Raw genomic sequence first — 18501 nt, forward strand, 5'->3', positions numbered from 1 at the left:
AAAAAAGCAAAAGGAATTACTCCTGTCTTGGTACGCTTAAAGCCAGTCTAATCGTACAGTTCCCTTGTTTAAAACTTTTCAAAATTGAGTATGTGAATTTCCTTTTGGGATAAGAATCCTGCATTTACTTTTATTCACACATTATTGACATCAGTTAGCCCCCAATCAAGTGTATAAGTGAATGTTTTCAAGGCTGAGATCAATCTTGCTATTTTGCATAGCACCTTCGCTTTTTTGATTCAGTTGAATTCAGCTATAAATAAACGCATTCCTGAAATACTTAGTATTTCACAGATACTGTAATCTTCACAGAAATATCGTACGTGAATATAAACAACTATAGCAGTAGGCATTGGAAAGTGTACAAAGGAAGAGTACAAAGATAGGACATCATATGACCCCTTAATACCCCATATGCAACCCACTGTGGCATTAGCAGTTTCTGAATCAGAAGCGGTGTCTTATATTTAACACAGTGCTCAGTGCATTTTTATTCCATGAATTTGCACAACCATTTATGTATTCATTTACTTTTAAGTCCACGTTGGCTTTTGGCATCTGCTGTGTACTGCAGGAAGGAGGTCCTTACTCGGCACAACTTGACTGCGTTGTGTGAAATGTTTTTCGTGGTTGCTATCTGTCTTAATTGATAACAGTTCCTATCAAGTCATCTTTTTTCTTCAGTTCATGATTTTATATCTTTCTCCAGTCTTGTGAGCCTTGTGTTTTCCAAGCAGAGGAGTTTTAGTCTATCTGGTATTTTCACATGGTACAGTTCATCTCTTCATTTGGTACTCTGTGAACACTACTATATGCTTCTGCTGATGAGGAAACAAGGAGTTGCACACAGTACTCAAGACACAAGCAGATGGATTTATGCTGAGCCAAAATAATGGTTTTCATGTCATTATTGAGTTCTTTCTAATTCCTGTAGTCTTGTTTGTTTTGTTAAGGAAGAAAGTGGATTATTGAGTGTTGTTCAACAAACATTGAACGTTGTTTTCATGGCATTAACTATATAGATCACAGGATATCTTTTCTGAGTATTAACACCTATAGCTGATAGTTTTACAAATCAAGGATAGGATTTTTTTGCCCCAGTGTACTTTATGGTTATTTACCTTAAAATTGACCTGCATATGCATTTATGAGGCTGTATGCAGATTTGCTCAGCTAGGTTTATTTTTTCTGCCCTCAGTAACTTAGCATCAACAGCATATTCCACTACCTTACTATTCATTTGTCTTCAGATCGTTTATCATGAAGTAATTAGCTTTTAATTCAGTGGTACATTTGAGCAAAAACACCCTTAAGAAATGTCTTCACAGCTCATTCTATAGGAGAATGTTTTTTCTCTCGTAGCATCCCTGTTGCCTAACAATACTCGTCGTAGCATGTTCATTTGTAAAAGGATATGACTATTAATAGATCCCTGTCCTGAGTAATTTACAATCTAATCATGAACAATTTCAGTATAAGGAAAAGTTGGACGCTGTCTTACTCAAGCCATCATTAGGAGCGTATACTAAAGTTCTTCTTGTGACTGAAAAATTTTAAGGGTAAAGAAGTACCTTTTTATTTGCCCACTGGTAGGTCAATATTCCTTGAATACAGAAAATGTTGCAGTAAAAGACAAAGTATTTAAGTTGTAGTGAAGACATTAATTTCAGTTAATGTAATTTCTTTTGTCATTTTACAGTTTCACCAACAAAAGAAAATAGTTGAGCAATTCTGGTTTATTCCTAAGGTACCGTATGATATAATGCCTGTATCTGCCTAACAGTGGCTTTTGCTACTACTGAGCGTATATACAAACAAATGTCTTTAGGTGCTGGTTCGTAAGTCTCTAATGAAAATTGGGCTATGATATTTCAAAATAGTTATTGTTTCTGTTGTCTGTTCCCTATTCCAAAACATTGTAACTGGAAAGAACAGAGTATAACCATAACTGTTGTCATGCAGAGCTGTAATTTTGGCATCTTCCTTGGCCTGTTTCTCTTCTCTGACCTGCGCATCCAGAACCGTCTCTAAACCCTACCTCATCCCATGGAATATTTCTAAGTTTTAATCATTCCCTCCTGTCTGTGCTGTACTTTTTCTTTTGGCCATGTCCTGGCTATTGTGCCCTGTAATGTTGGAATGTGGAAAATTCCTTCGCTGTTCAGAATTGCTATGGTTTTTACCTGCAAGTACCTTTATCGTCTCCTTCTTCAGACACATCAGATGCAAACATCTGATCCTTCCTTCCTCCCTCATCTAGTCCTGTGATTCTGATGAGTTTCTCACCTGTGGACAACTTTGTTATCTGTTTAGTAACATTGGATACAGTTGCCCAGGTCTTCACTTCAGGAAACTATTTTCTGCTTTCTCTTGTATCAGCATGAAAAGATGAATCTAATCTTAAGAAATTATCTTTCAAGCTTGTCTTCAAGCCTTCCATAGCGCATTCATCAAAGTAATAATAGTTACATCTAACAGTATATAATTGTACCTGACTGTAGACCTTGCACTTTGGGCATGGGGAAAGGGTTTATTTAACATGGTGCCAAACTTGGAACCTTTCACAAGGTAGTATCACAGCAAATTATGAGAGCCATCAGCGCTTCTTAAATTCTTGGTGTGTTTCTGTTACAAAATTGCCTCTGTTATTGGTGATAACTTTCTTGAGGATTGAACTTTATCTCAGTCAAAGTATACCTGTCATATTTAAGCTTCATTTTGAAGAATGTATTTAGATGTACCGAATTATTTAAACAAAGTATGCTTTGAAATTGGAAACAAACACCAAAAATTAAAACCAGCTACATGGCTTAAATAGCTTGGCTTTCTAATCGTAATCTGGGTTCATTTGCTTAGAAATTCTTCTGTACAACTGAAGAATGAGTGAATTGATGCCTTGTTCAAGGAACAAATTGCTACTACCTGACTGCTGGTGTAGTGTGAGTGTGGTTAAAAAGAAGGTGGGAACAGAGAATGTGCCTTGTGTTGGAGCTCTGAGCTAGTGAGCTGTTACAATTACTGCTTTTCTTTTGTGTTTATGAGGAAGTTGTCTGTAGGCTGCAGTAATCAGAAGTGAATTTGACTTTTGCAAAACATTTTCCTAAATTGTGTGTAACCAAAACATTTGTATGAATTTCTGCTGTCTTGTAAATGCAGTTGTAGATGTCTTTGTGGAAATGTTAGCTGTATTTTGTTATTTATTTCTTTGAACATTAGACTTTTGTTGGGAAGTTAGTTTGTAAATTAATGCAAAGACAGTTAAGGTGGTATAAGCAGTAATTGTATCTATCTCAACTTTGTTATCAGTTTTATATTAGATGCTTAAATAAAGAAATGGCATTATTACAACCACAATCATTTAGCAAAGAAAACAAACGAAATACCATACCTCCAGAAGACACAAGCATACTCATACACGTGCAGTTCCCTTAGGGAAATCAAAAAGCTTAACCAAACTTGAATCAATGTTTGGAGAAACACCAGTGCTATGTGTTACCCTTCTGAAGTTGTCCTGAGGCAAGCACTGTGGCTGCTCTGGGTGGTGAACTGTAGAAGCGTGTGCTCTAGCTGAGTGCTTGCAGCTGGAGGCTTAAGGATGTAACTAGGTGCTGGATGACTTCAAACACGTGTGTAATGTGCTGTCTTTTAAACGCAGGATACGAGTATTTTAGAAGTTGATGTTGCATGTCTTCAGCACTAAAGGCCTAGAAACATCTGCAGTGGTTCACAGGCAACCAGGTATAATGGAAAAAAAAAATGAATGAAAGATACTCATGTAGCTACTAAGTGGAGAAAAAGATACAGGAAAAGAGTCTTCTGGAAGTGTATTTACTATGCATGATGTCATTGTACTTGCAGTGAGGAGTCGGTGTATTTGTCATGTCTAAGGGTGAGAAGAGAGATTCAGTTGCATTCCACATGAAGCAAAGCAGTCAAGTTCAAAGGTAAGTCACAGCATTGTGATCTTCAGCATATGACAGGAAAGACCAAGTTACTACAGAGTGCATCTGTGAGTTTAACTTGTCAAAAACAGACACACGACAAAGAACTGGAAAGAAGTGGAAAAAATGTTCCTTGTATGATAAGATGTCTCCAGCAGATACAGCACTAGTCAGTTTAAAAAGTATGGGTGTTCCATTTTCACTGGAAATGTGGAGCTGGTGTGATAGGGCATTGTTAGATGAGACTTCCTATTTCTGGAGATGGAAGGTATCAGAACATCAGTGTGATGGCAGGCCCCGAGATACAGCTCAGCAGTGACAAACCTGAGGAACAGTCAGTGAATAGAAGAAATATTGTCTCAACCTAATTAAATACACTAAGTCTAAAGAAAAACTAGGACAACACATCTTTATCTTGTCTCTAACTTTTTTTCTGGTGCCCGTTTAAGTAAATGTAAATGTCTTTGGTTGATTCTCCCCACCCCACCCCCCCCACCCCCAAAGTACCCGTGATTTTAGATGCTCTTTTCCTAATAAAAATGATGATAACAGGCTATCAAGTTCAACAAATAGCTGTCAAAATTCTGCCTTTAAGATCTTAGAGAATTGCACAATTATATATGGTACTGCTGTTTCACATGAGCTTATTTATTTGGAAAATAGTGAGAGAGTTCAATTTGTTGATAATAAAAATGCATAAATTTCTCAATTATAAAACTTTTGACAGGTTTCACTTTCTCAAAACTGAGTAAAATTTGTCATCTTACAAGCAAAATTGAAGATTAATAAAATAGGTGGCTTCATATGTAGCATCTCACTATAAAAAGTTTACTTTATGCTAAATCATTTTATTATAAAATCTACACATTCAGTAAAATAGCATTAAACTTAAGAATACACACTAATATTTCTATGGTAATTCATTCCCTTACTTGCTAATTGAGATTTCTCTCTTGAATTGAAATGGAGGCATTTTATGAACTCTGCTCATTAATACTGCTGAAGATTAAATCCGACTGGGGAACTGGTTTGGTTTTTCCCGAGAAGTCTGACTTTACACATGAGCATCATATGCATAAATATATTTTGAAAAAGATCAAAATCAGTCCAAGCCTGGTCATTATTGCGGGTGGTGGTAGTGATAAAAGTGAGCTGAATCATTCAGTCAGCTTCTCTCACCTCCATGTCTTTTGGTACCCACTGTATTGACCCTAAATCATTGAGACAGGTCCTTGTTAATTAACATTCATTAGAATTCTGTTAAATTGCTAAAATTACATTATATTGTCAGCAGGCATAAAACAAACCAGTAAAGAGATTGTGCTCAGTTGTACCTCTTCAGAGTCTGGCCTGTGTTTCAGCACGTGCTGGAGTATCATCTTAACTGTTTGCTTGGCTGTACTGTATCATTCAGCTGTGTGTAGGAAAGCCTTGCAGGCATTACTGTATTCAGAAGTTCATTGTATTTAATGCTCTCTTTCGTAAGTTGATGTAAATGAATCTCCAGAAAAAGAACATGTAAATAAAAAAAAAATTACATTTTTCCTTTCATGAGAAAAAATAACACAATCCTGCAATGGTGACTGCATAACTATTTCTTCTGGAGATTCAACTTGAGATTTAAAAAAAAAAAAAAAAAAAGAAAAAAAAAAAAACACAAAGGCAAGTTTATGCAATTAAGCTGATTAGCTCATTAATGTGGAAGTATTTTGTCCTTCTAGCCACAGAAAGAATTCAGCTGTGTAAAAAAGCAGACAGGAATAAATTGTGGCTGGAGACAGAAATTGTCTGCTTTTAAAATGATAAATTTGTGTTTTATGTTTGTCCTCTAAAAGCTAAGCAATGCACAAGCATTTCTTAGGTTAATTTTATTTTGATTAATTGTTAAGACCACATTGTTTGTTATATGTAACCTGAAGCTTACATATTGTCCAGGAAGTCATGACACTCAGCGAACGAGTTCTCATTTCAAACAACTTGTCTTGGCAATCTTGCCTATTTGCATTTAAGTCCACATATTTAGCTAAAAGTTACCTTTCTTACTTATATAATCCAACAGGACTGTTTGGGTGTTCATAATCAATACTGGGTACAATTGCAGCAATTTATCAGCCTGCTTTTAGCATCTTAACTGAAGCTCCCCCTCCCTTTCAGCATTCACAATTTCTGAACACAGAAAAGCTTACCTGGGGCTTGAGACAGCTCAGAGCCTGAATTTACCACATCAGAATCTGCACACCAAATAAAGACTTGAAATGCTTTTGTAACTTTGAAGGGTTTGCTGCTTTTGTCCCGTCTGCTTAATATAGTGATGCATCATAATTATTTCCAAACTGAGGGATTGTATTTAGTTGTCAAAGGCAAACATATGTAGGTGAAGCAGATGGCAGTTTCACAAGATTGAGTAACAGATAAATCACACGATGATTGCATTCAGCTCTTTTTCTGCTCAAAACTAGTGCCTATTACTTTTATGAATAGTTTTACAGTAAGAAGAGGAAGAACAGTTGGATGTGAAAGTGTATTTAAGTGTTTCCAAGATGGTCCTTTTTCTGAGGTGATACTCCAAAAGAGTAAATAGGAGCTTTTAGAAAACACTGCTAATCACTGTGGGGTTTACCCAAGCAGCAAAGACTAGTCAGTCATAAAAAATACTCTCCCCTATTTTTAAAAACATGTTTGAATTGACTGCAAGCAAAAATGAGAGTATGCTATGGAAACTTGTCAAATTTTGAATCTGTAGGCAATGCAAGTGTATTAACTTTCAGTTGACTAATTTTTATGTGCTTATTTATAACCCGAATGTGGCATACCTGGGTACAAAGTAATGATGTAGAAGCAATCAGTCGTGCACCTGTTTGATCTTTCTTGCAATGAAAGAATAATAATTGACCCGCAAACGCAAAAGCAACACATTTAGAATGGTTCTTTTGTTGCTTTGGAGGTTTTCTGTTTGAATTAACAACAACCTGAGAGGAAAGGACGTTGAAAGAGAGGGAATTGGGCACAGCAATAGGTTTTACTGGAGCTGATCGCTGAAACCCAGAAGTTTACATTGTGATATCTTTGCACTTACGTTCGATTAGTAGTAACTACGTAGCTATGACTGATGCTTAATATACCAAACTCAAACACTCTGTCAGTAAAGAACTATGTTTAAGTTTACATCATTAACTGATTTCTTATTGCAGTATCCCTTAAACCATTCCATAATGATTCCTGCTGTGATTGTTTATGCAAGAGTTTATGGAGGCATAGAAATAAGTCTGGAGAGCTTTTTGAGACCTAGAAACCTGTCTAGTTTGGCCTTGATGGCATTTTATTTAGATTTGGAAAAAATATCAAATCAATTGCAAATTACTTAAAAAGCATGTGCCTTATTTTATCATAACTATTAGCATAACATTGGTCATGAACTGAATTACAGGGATTTTATTTATTTAGGTTTCAAATACTGTTTTTCCAGAGGAATAGATGTTGTATGATGAATTTCACTGACAGTCTTCCCTAGCAGTGATCCACAACAAACTGCAGTGCAACATTTACTTGATTACTTGTACTGCTATATTCAAAATTTCTCTTTTAACTAGAATTATGTTTATTTAATGTTAATATTAGGCAACATCTTGCTAGAGAATAAAAGCATAATGAACAAACATAATACAATTAGTAAATGAAGTGAACGTGTGCCCTGTGTTTACCTTCAGTTTTCTTTACTTGCTGATTTGTAAAATTTGCTGATTTATAATCAGTTTCTCTGTGACTGCTGCTAATTACAAAGAATCTATAATTCCTAAGAATTACTGCTTAATATGCTAGCACGTGCTAGATAATGGTTTGAAAGTTTGTGATTCCTGGCCATTTGTTTTTCAGTGCTTAATTCTTGTAAGGCTTATTGCAGTGTGGCAGTTTGCTAACTGTAGGTCTCATAGACGCAGGCAACCGCTGGGATTTAAAACACTACACACTGCTTTCATTATCTGATATATAAAAATGCCAAAACAGCTATGTACCTGGGAGTTAGCCAAATACCAAAGAAGCTGAGTGACGTACTTTGACTGAAGTTGCTCACATCATGGATTCAAATTGCTGCTATTAGTTCTGAGGCATTTTATGTTGAAAAGTGAACATCAGATGGAAGGTATTGCTAAAGGTTACATTTAAGCTAGATTTTACGTTCTTTACTTTTGGTATAGTTTACTCACTGTGAAGTTGCTTAAGTAGCCCTATTAATTAAAGTATTTTGCATTTGGCATGTTTGCTTTCTTTAATACTGAAATTGAGAAATCTGTTTTCTACATGTAAATGTAGTTTTCCTTGATTTATGAATGTGTCCCCTTCATATGTGATTGCCACATTTTTTTCATGCAAATTCTGAAAGGGGTAGAGGGAAGAAGGAAAACAGCATTCTCATTTTAAGGAAATGGTTAGTTAAACTTCTAATGCTTTCTGATATATTAGAAAAAAAAAAAAAAATCATTCTCCAAGCTCTGTTTATGCACTTTATAGTTTAGGCTCTGCTTTTCTGGAATTTTTAAAATGTGCATGGAGCAGTGACAGTGTTAAATGAAAACCTGGGATGTATCCTATTCAGTTATCTCTGCAGCCAGGCCTCCTACACAAGTAGATCTTCACCAAATCTAATGGTGCAATTCACATATTTCTGAATAGAATAACTTTGAATTGGTGTAAAATACATTAATCTGGCATGGATATTAAAATAACTGAGGAGTGTTCAGGTTTTGAGGCGAGAGGCCTGATTCTGTACACTGCACAGCAAAATAAAAGCTTTAGAGAAGACAGGCAGGCATGCTGCTTTAGTAGATGTCTTTTATCCTGGTGCTTTAGGCAGTAACGATCTAGAAGCAGGATCATGCTTCTGCGACATCTAGCTTAAAGTAGTTTTTAATAGTAGATATGGGAATATATTGGCTTGGGACATAAACGTGTATAATCATTTATTTTACTGTATGTGAGGTAATGATTCCAGTTGCCAGAGTACTATGCATTAACTACATTTATTTTGTCTTTGTGTTCATGTGAAAGATTATGAAACTATTTTCATAAATGGGCATTAGTTACTTACGGTGTCTTTATGAAAAAGTTTGTGAAATCAGGCTGTGCTTTACCTGTTACTTGGAAAGTTAGCCTTAAATGACAAAATGACTTGCAGAAATTTAACGTAAGTGTAAGGTCAAACTGCAGAATCAGGTATGTTCCATATATTAGAACTGCTTAATCACTGGACAGAGTTCACAAATGCAAATCTAAATTATTTAGACACGGAACGCAAACAATATGTTCCAGGACTGGAAAACCTGTTATTCTGATAAGAAATCTGACAATTTTTCCATTTCTCCCTCTGACTGCCGACCAAGACCTTAGTACCTGGCAGCAGTGTGGGACAATTGGAAAGGCTTGTTAGACGTGCAGCTTCCTACTACCTGTTTTCCAAAGAGACCTCTAACACCGGAGTACTGTAATGTCCTAAAGGAAGAGATCTCCCTGTGCTCTAGATCTTCTCAACCCCCTCGGTGCTTAGGTACCATCCAGGGCTACTTTTCTGAGGACTCCTGAGTTACTTGAGCTCTATAAAAGACTTCAGTCTCACTTAGGTCCCACGCTTGGAACTGACTTGTGTTCTCATACCATTTTCACAAGATCTTTGACCATCTTTCGACCTTTATCTGCCCAAAGATACTGCCTAAAGATTTTTGCCAGAAGCTTTGCCTAACATTACTGCCTGATTACTGCCTAAAGATGTGTGCCGGAACATGGGCGCTCTGATTATTGAGGGTGATATGTCATCTAGAAGAATCCTGCAAGCCTTGCTTTAAGCAGCAGGGACAGCAGTCTGTGCTTTCACCTCCTCCTTATTTCTTAGGCAATTTCCTTGGCTTCTGTGTTCCCTGACAGAATGAAACAGTTATAAAGAATGATTTCTTAGCATCCATTACAAAGGGACATTACACACTGTAAAGGGTGTGAGCTGGAACATCTTACCAGAAGCAAGCAGAAGTAGAAAGACTTCAACTGGTCGTAAACTACAGGCTTGTGGCTGAGTCTAGGCGATATCATTATCTAGTTACCCATTCTTTAAGGTCTTTGTAACAGATGCTTACTTTCTTGGCTAGAAGTTGCCCTTGGGTGACTTGAGATCAGGGAGCTATGCTGTCCTGAGCAGTAAAGCGTCATATGTGAGATGTTTCTGCTAGCAATCTGCCTGGGTTCTCGAATGAGTTGGAAAAATAGATTAGGTCATTTGAAGCATCCATGTCACAGGCAGGAAGTCTGGGAGAGAGTTCTGGACACTTCTCTTCAAGAACATGGTTAACGAACACTCTTTCCTTTGACATGAATAGGCAATACCACCTCCAGAAGGTCTTCCAGACCTGCTGTTTATTCAGCTGTTAAATGAGACAGGCACAATCATTTCAACCACACGTTTTCTAATCTTCAGAGTTGTTTGGAAGATAAAATGGTAATTATGATCACATCAATAGCTAAAGCTAGCTGATAGTAAGTAGCGCTTATTTCAGAATCTGCACTAATGCCAAAATCTGCCGTCTTTCAGTACAGCATCCCAAGCCACTGCCTTCACATCAATATCTCTTAAGTATGAGCATAAGGCTGACTTGACATCAAGATTTCAACTTCTCTATTGAATTCAACTTCATTATGGAAATCTTTTTTTTTGTTGTTTTTTAATGCCCAGAAACTATTTATTTGCCCATCAAAGAAATACCATGATTAATAGAGGAAGAAATAGGAGGCAAATGTATTGGGCTAAGTAGACTTAATTCGCCATGTGATACGCAGAAAAGTCAATTTCCCTTTCCTTGGCCTCATTGTCTCTGTTTCCTGGATGAAGCTGGCTTCCTCTGGAGGCTCAGTCCATCTGACAGCTGTTTCAGCACGGCACTTCCAAGCTGGTGGCTTCTTCGGCTTTGTTGATACTGTAGTGATTGTGTATTGAAGGGTTTGTATTTTTGTCTCCTTCATGAAGCAATTTTCAAGTACAATCTGAACATCGTAGTTGTTCCCTCTGTTTCTGAACACTTTTTGAGTGGTCAGAAACGGTACTTACGCTCTTAAGTGCTTGTCAAATGTTTATCCCAGGTCCTTCACAACTTATGCTCTTGAGATCTGGGAAGAAGTATACATTAAGAAAGTAAAAGTATGGAAGAATGCGCACAAAGCTAGATTTGTGTTAAAACTGTTAGTAATTTTTAAAGAAAAGACCATAAAATGGAGATACGCTTGTGCAGCAATGCAACTTAAGAAATGACATTTCCTGATCTGAGAAACAGTCTGTGAAATTCATGTTTGCTGGACTTGGTAGAAATGATAGTATACTGCCTTCCTCCCTGGCTAGGAACCAGAGAAAGCTGGTCAGTTTGGTACCACTGCTCAAAAGTCTGTTAGAGGGGACATAAACCACTCCAAAGCACTGAAGCACTGCTGTCATTTTACTCGTACGCTACACTTGCAAATGTTATATTGTTAAAACTTTTTGTAAAAATGCAAACGTGCATAACAAAGTTGTTTTTCTGCTGACTTTTGTCGTATCTTAGAGTTTCTTTCCTTCTTTATGGTTAGATTTAGGCCAAAGGACTATTTACAGATTTGTTCCCGCAAGTTGATGTCCAGGATATAGTTTAATTCTTTAAATTCATAATGTGAATGCTTCTGGTGTGAAATTTGGAGAAATACACGCACACAAACTGCATGTCCCAAGTGTAATTAAAACCGTGGCTATACTGAAGTCAGTGTGGGGAAAAAAATCATCGTTCATGATGTAAAGATTGTAACTTAGAAACTGGATTTTAAAGCTGAAGTTAAAATATTTTCAAGAATAAAATACCTAAAGAAATGGATGATGAGTATGATTGGCATTAGAAACACGTTGGTATCACATCAGTGATATATGGCAAGCCTATGTATACCTGGGTGAAGACTGGTAATTACTGATAAGGAAGCAGCACCAGGGCATACTTCAAATTGCATTGTATGAATGTTTTTTGGATAAGATCCTTAACAAATTAACCTAATGCTTTGCTTTAGTGGTAAGAATGCTACTTTTGAAGAAACTAATCTAAATAATGTGTACTGAATATTGTGTAGTCAGTAGTGAGAATGCATTTGCTGCTCACTATGAAACAAGGAGGTATCCAGGACTTTCTGGAAATTGTATCACCGTAATGCATTTTGAGTTGCATAACCAGAAAGTGATAACCTCAGGCACAGGTTGCTTTTCAAAATCTTGAGGCACATGCTCAGTTTTCAAGCTCAGAAGTATCTTCCTGCTTTTATTAATCACTATAAGATAGTTGAAAGGGTCTATCCGAATGCAAAGATCTTCTGATTTTCTTCTTTCTTAAAATTGTTTTCCCTATTTCAAGTATGGAATCTTCTGTTTGTCTGAAGAATTGTTCCTGTTGTTATAATGATGTGATAAGAACATCTCGAAAATGTTTTAGTGCTAGAGAACCTGTTGTGAATGACATAGTCACAAATTCAGCTGATACATAGTTCTTAAAATCAAAGCTAGCTGTGCAGATGTGTTGACTATGTAGTGATATGCTAATAACCATTGCAGGGGTTTTTAGACACTCACTAGCTGATTTCAAGAGAGGGTTATAATAAGACTGGAATTAATTTAGAGCTCTTCAGACCTTTCACTGAATCCTTCCATGGACTGGGCTTAGAAGCCAAGGGTTGCACCAAATACTTTGGATTTAGAACCACCCTTACATCAATGGAATTTGTTCACAATTTAGGCATGTATGATGCACGGTCTGAGCTCAGTCATCTGCGAGAACAATTGAAGACAATGGGCGTTATGGTGCCAGAACCTATCTTACGTTTGTCAGGACAGGCTTAGGTTTCCGTTCCCATTGCTGTTAGTTTTGGAATATATGCAGTAAAGATGGCAATGCCAAACATAAATTGTACTATGAAAACCAGGGATATGAATGACAGCAAAGCTGTTAAAATGCATGTAGCAAAATTAGGAGCTTGGCAAATGCTAGAAAAAGAAAAGGCTGATGACAGCACGATTTCTTAAGACTAAAGCTTACTCAAACATCTTTTTTTTTTTTTTTTTTTTTTTTTTTTCCTGCATAGTAATTCTGTATTGTAGTCATTCCTAATCAAAAACTGAATCCATGCTACGAATGGCTTGAGTCACTTTTTGAAAAACAACCAGGATTGTTGCCTAAACAGTAACTGAATATTACAGTAAGTTCAATACTCCTATAGCCCTTGAAAATGCCTGTAAAGTTAAGTCTCATGCAAATCCTTAATGTCTTGCCAGGAATGTTAAGTCATTCCTAGGGTGGTCTTTCCTCGTTTTTAAGTGATACAAAAAACTTAGTTTAATTGCCTCTGGCAAATCTATTTGTGTATGTGAATGCATTTCCATTTTTCAAGCAGAAAATTTTGGCAACAATAGATGAGTGCAAAAACACTCTGTGAACCTTTCATTGTGCAATCCATGTATAAGTACTCATTGTAAAATATTTATGGAATGTAAATGCATAACTAAGAAGGTAATACTTTGTCTAGCCATTAATTTAATATGACAATAATGTCTGTTGTAAGGAAATAGGATCCATTAATGTTCTCATGGATTACAAAGGATTTCTCCCTGTGTCTTTATCACTCTGTGATTTCCAGCTTTTGCTGATTTCCAGCTTTTGCTGACAATTATAGTTATTTCTTTCACAGGTAGAAATTTTGAAAAATTATTCACCAATATGCATGCTGAAAATGTGCTTTTATGCTCAGACCCTTGAAATAACTACTATTTTTTCATTGAAATAAAAAGCTTAACAGATTTTTGTAAAAGTAAATAAGGTGTTTCATCATACTCCCATAACAGGCACCTGAAGAATTATCATTTGATGACTCAGACAATATAATGTACGTAGTTTAAATCACACCTTCTAGACTAGCAAGTAAATTATAGCTCAAAATATATTTTTCTTATATAATTAATGTATATGATACAGAAACCCTCACTGGGCATGAAGAAATTTCAAGACCAAGAAAGAACTAGCAGTAACATCTGCATGAATTTCAATCTAAATATATTTTAGTTTGATTTATTCAGACAAGAAGTTACAAATCAAAACTATTCCTATGGCCAACATATGCTACAACAGCTCTGCTGTGTCAAACTTTGTTCCCCTCATCTGTTCCAGGACTGGACAGAAAAAACCAGACTCCTTTCTGCAGTTCTCTTAACACATGGATTATTTTATCCTGCTTTCGAGATTGCCTGATCGTTCTCAACCAGCTGTGATGATCAAACAAGGTTAGTTGTTCTGAAGGCCTTTCCCGAAAAAGGCAACTGATGTCAGTTCACAAAAGAAATGGGTTTTTAAAAAATTAGGAATTACCTTTAAAATCTCATATTGCTAACGTTTTTTGTGACAGAATATTGAAGTGTTTTAAAATTGGTCCGTAGTTTAAAAAATGTTAAAAATGCCTTTGGCAACATAAATGCAAGGCTCTCATAGAGAAATGATGTCTCACAGGGAGATGATGTATGCACCTCTCCTGAGAACTTGCAGAAGAATAGGAAAGGAATTTGGCATCTTTTATAGAGACAAGTTATTTTTCCTATTTACGGTACTAAATGCAAAATGATTCATCCTCTTTTTTTTTCTTTGTGAGAGCCTTTGAGGTCATCTTTAAATAATTGTAGGGTCAAGTATGTATGTTTATAGCAGCTGTCATAAATATTTGCTCTCAGTCTTTACCTAGTTGATGGAAATGTCATCATATTTGACTGTCCCATGCAGATGCTTAAAATTAAGCAATTTTAGATATTATAAAATAGCCGTTAATGAAGAAGTAAATTTATTGGCTGTATTGCTTCCAAGTATAGACTGTTTGCATTGTCAAGAGAGTAAGACAGCTCTCAAAAAAAAACACCAAAAATCAAAATGTACAGTCCTGAATGTGTTGTGACAGTATCCAATTTAATCCTAAGTAGCCTTATTTTGATAAAATATTAATGAAGATGGAACGTTAGCTTCATATTTCTGTCTGAATAAGGGTATTTGGGGCATTATTAAGCCCAGTTTTCTTGTATATATTGAGATCCAGGTTCGTGGCATTAAAATCAAAGGACACAAATCATTGTCTTGAGAAATGTAGGAGTTTAATGTGAGGTGATGATGAATCGTGGTGACTTGAGACTAAATTAGGTTTAAAGGTAATCCAACTAAATATGGCATATTAATTAAAAGGTCTTCTAAAATGCGATTGCTATTTCTGCCCTATGTATTTGTAGACTACAGTGGATAAGATTTAATAGGGGAGTGAACACTACTTTTCAAGTCTGTTCATTTTCCTGATTATCATTTCTAAGAGAGTCTTGTACTCATTTTCAGAAAAGCGTATCCACCCTTTCTTATGTTGGTCTAGGTGACTAGGTGCCATTAAATGTACTTTGACCATAAGATACAAAAAAAGATCTAACCGTACAAATTAAATTCTTCCTGTCTCAAGATTTTGCTATTCTTAGTTTCTTACAGCATCCCACATTTCACTTTAACATGTGTAGCATTGTTACAAAGCCACAACAAAGACTGCCTGAAACTTTTTGTTTCATTAATCATTTTTGTTTTTGTTTGTTACCTAATATTTAAATTTGCAATGGCAAAATGGAAAGGCAGTATATGAAATAGTGGTATTTTGTAGCTTGTATTGCTATGCTGGCATACTTAGTATATAGCATCAATGTTATTTCATAGCAGCTTCTAGTATTTTGTTTCCACGTGTTCTTAGTTATGCCACCTGTTGTAGGAGTGGTCTGTCACTTTGCCTGGCTTGTGACCTTTTCTCCATTCGTTTTCTTTAGCTAAAGTAGTACCTTTCAAGTCTCCTGAGGCTAATTTTGACCACTTACTTCTCCCAGTAGTAATAGTCAAATTCCCAACACTTCACTAGATATTAAACAATGGATTTTTGATTATTATTATTTGAAGAATATTGAGATTGCTCGATAATACTCTTATCCTTACATGTAAACAGCTACTTACCGGAGAAAGCTGTACAACACAAGTCATGAAATGCAGAATAAAGAAAATTAAAGTAAGATTTGAATCTTACAATGGTACGCCCGTTCCTACTTGTTAAACGGTAACAGCACTGCCGTCGTCCGTCTGCCAGGAGCGGCTCCATTATCTCCCTGTCCTTTCCCCTTTTCCAAGGGGATGAAGATGCCACCTTGATTCAGTCTGTCTCTTATTTTAGCACAACAATTTTCTTTCTTTTTTTTTTTTTGCAGCCTGCTGTGCCTAGGCAGCATGAAATGTGCAGATGCTGGGTGTGTTACGGTTGGAGCCAAAAAAAAAAAACAACAACAAACACCATAAAACTATAGGATCATATTACTCAGCAGCACAATGGTTAATGTAGATTGATCATGAGTGGTATCCCAAAGGTGGACTTGGTGGAATGTCATTTCCTCTAATGAATCAGCAGAAGGGAGGGCGTAAGTGCCCTTCCCTTTTAGTTCCTGTATGTTAATCTCTTCAGAGCCAGCCTGCCATTGCTCAGATGTCAGATGCTGTTTATAACTACACTGGGAATGTAACAGAACAAAAGCGGATCATTAATTTCTCTTGAGACTTTATATGCTCATTTTAGGTTAGCTGTTTTTTCCCTGCTGCAGTTGATTCAAATATTGTACCAGCAGTTTTGCAAGGTCGCTTGAAAAGTCATCCTGTCATGAATTAGTCCGGCTGATCTTTGAATCTGCGACCAAATTGTGTTCCATTGCAAGCATTTCCACAATGCAGGCATTCCATCTCTCAGTAAGTATCCTTGTCTTTTCTTGAACCTGCTGCTTTCAATGGCACCCAAATTCAGCATCGGAGGAGAAGTGAGAAGCACGCATTTTTCTGCCGTGTCAATCAACCATGCCTGCACTGCTCTCGTCTTTTGGCAAGTGGATTTTTATCTCCTCTGAAGCTGTCTAAAACTGTCAGATCACTTCATGCAGGCCACTGTACACCATTAAATATATCAGGAGTGACATTTTCCCAAGTGCAGAGGTCAACGCAGCACTTATCCATTGCTTAAACCTTACTGACACCGTAATTTAAGGCCTTCATTCAAATTTTCTTAACAACTTTAGATGACTTGAAAACCAGGAACTTCATTTCAGCAATTGTTTGTTCGGTAATATGTCTATTTGGGGAAAAAAAATATATAATTAAATACTTTTTTGGTTTGTTAACTTTGTTAACTGAAAAAGAGCTATTCGATTTTGCCTTGTTGATTACTTTCTCTCCTTTTTGTACTTTAAAACAGTAGCGCACCAAGATACGAATAGAAATAAACTGCAAAAGCACTGGAATTGCACCTGCTTGTAAAGGGCTGAGCCTAATGGGGCCACAGGAGTACTCAGAAGGAAGCGAATGACTTCCTTCCACTGTAAGCACTTCCTGGTTCCCAGAGAATATTCCCGTCTCTGATAACCTCCTGCGGTGCTGCCTTGGGAACGTGGTAGCAGTTACGCTGTCCGAAGCACTCGGGGGAGCAGCTGAAACTCCATCTGGTGCCTGCCTCGCTGCTTTGCCCAGCTCATCAGGAAAGGAGGGAAAGAAGCTTCTGTGCAACACTTCTCACTGCCACATTACTTGAGCCAGTTTGGTTTTGAGGCATTTCTTACTAGCTGGACTTCATAGCTTGAAGTTTTGGATATATTTTTCTATCCATCCATTAAAAAAAAGATGCAGGAAAATACCGAAGTTGCAATTTAATGTACCTATGTCACAGTTGATACAGCTTCTAAAAATTCTTCATTTGTATAGATTTCCTCTAATTTTCTGGTGTGAAGTTTTAAAAAATCCTGCCTCTTTATTACCAGAAATGTGGTTCCTAACATTACTTCCTGTTCTTATCAGTCCATATACAGAACAATGGAGTCTTGGCATAGTTTAGCATTCTATGAAAACTAATATACTTTTGCCAAAAGAGAGGAAATATCTATTGTTCCGTTGCTGCAGGTGGAGTAAGCAGATCTTTCGGGAGTCACTTATTGCTGTAAGGAAGTTATTACAGAACGGCGTTGTAGCAGAGACTACAGGAATATTTACTGAATATTTACTTGAAAGCTGGTCAGCTCACTTAAAACGTTTATATATCCTATTTCAGTGCACATCAAACAGTGTTGGAGAAAGGAAGTTATTTCAGATCAAATGTTTTTTTTTATTAATCACAAAGCTTAAGCATAACAAGTCAGATAATTAAAATCAGTCTGTGTAGATTTCTAGACAACACTGTGGTCCTCTCCAATGAAAGGTTTTGTACCAATTCACCAGCGCTAAGAGCAATGTTACCAGTGGTCCCCCAGTAACCAAAAGGTACACACGCACTACTGGTTTGATTTGAGTGACTGGGATTCCAGCAGCTGGGTACTTGTTGGAAAAATAAAACATACAAATACAGTACCACCTGATGCTTGTTTGTCTGCATGCTTGGGTTGTGCAACCCTACAGAGAAGTTCTCCTAGTACGTTTTTTACTTACTTTTCAGTTAC

The 18501-nt window shown here is 36.6% G+C and overlaps 2 long non-coding RNA genes across 4 annotated transcripts in view; one reads left to right on the top strand and one right to left on the bottom strand.

Moving 5' to 3' along the window:
* Positions 1-18386, top strand: LOC118167398. 3 transcript variants are annotated; one of them, XR_004751116.1, is made up of 4 exons: positions 1-3738; positions 3859-3944; positions 14147-14259; positions 16243-18386. It is a non-coding gene; the product is annotated as an uncharacterized LOC118167398 (long non-coding RNA). The 3 variants fall into 3 exon arrangements; XR_004751115.1 differs by having other exon boundaries at positions 1-3944; XR_004751117.1 differs by having other exon boundaries at positions 1-3944; positions 14219-14259.
* The window catches only part of LOC118167400, a 22229-nt gene continuing 9482 nt past the window's right edge, over positions 5755-18501 (bottom strand). The window contains exons 2-3 of the long non-coding RNA XR_004751119.1: positions 8100-8106; positions 5755-5767 (exon numbers count right to left, since the gene is read on the bottom strand). This is a non-coding gene — a long non-coding RNA (uncharacterized LOC118167400). The remainder of the gene's footprint in view (positions 5768-8099; positions 8107-18501) is intronic.

The sequence above is a fragment of the Oxyura jamaicensis genome, chromosome 5, assembly GCF_011077185.1.
Source record: "Oxyura jamaicensis isolate SHBP4307 breed ruddy duck chromosome 5, BPBGC_Ojam_1.0, whole genome shotgun sequence".
NCBI lineage: Eukaryota > Metazoa > Chordata > Aves > Anseriformes > Anatidae > Oxyura > Oxyura jamaicensis.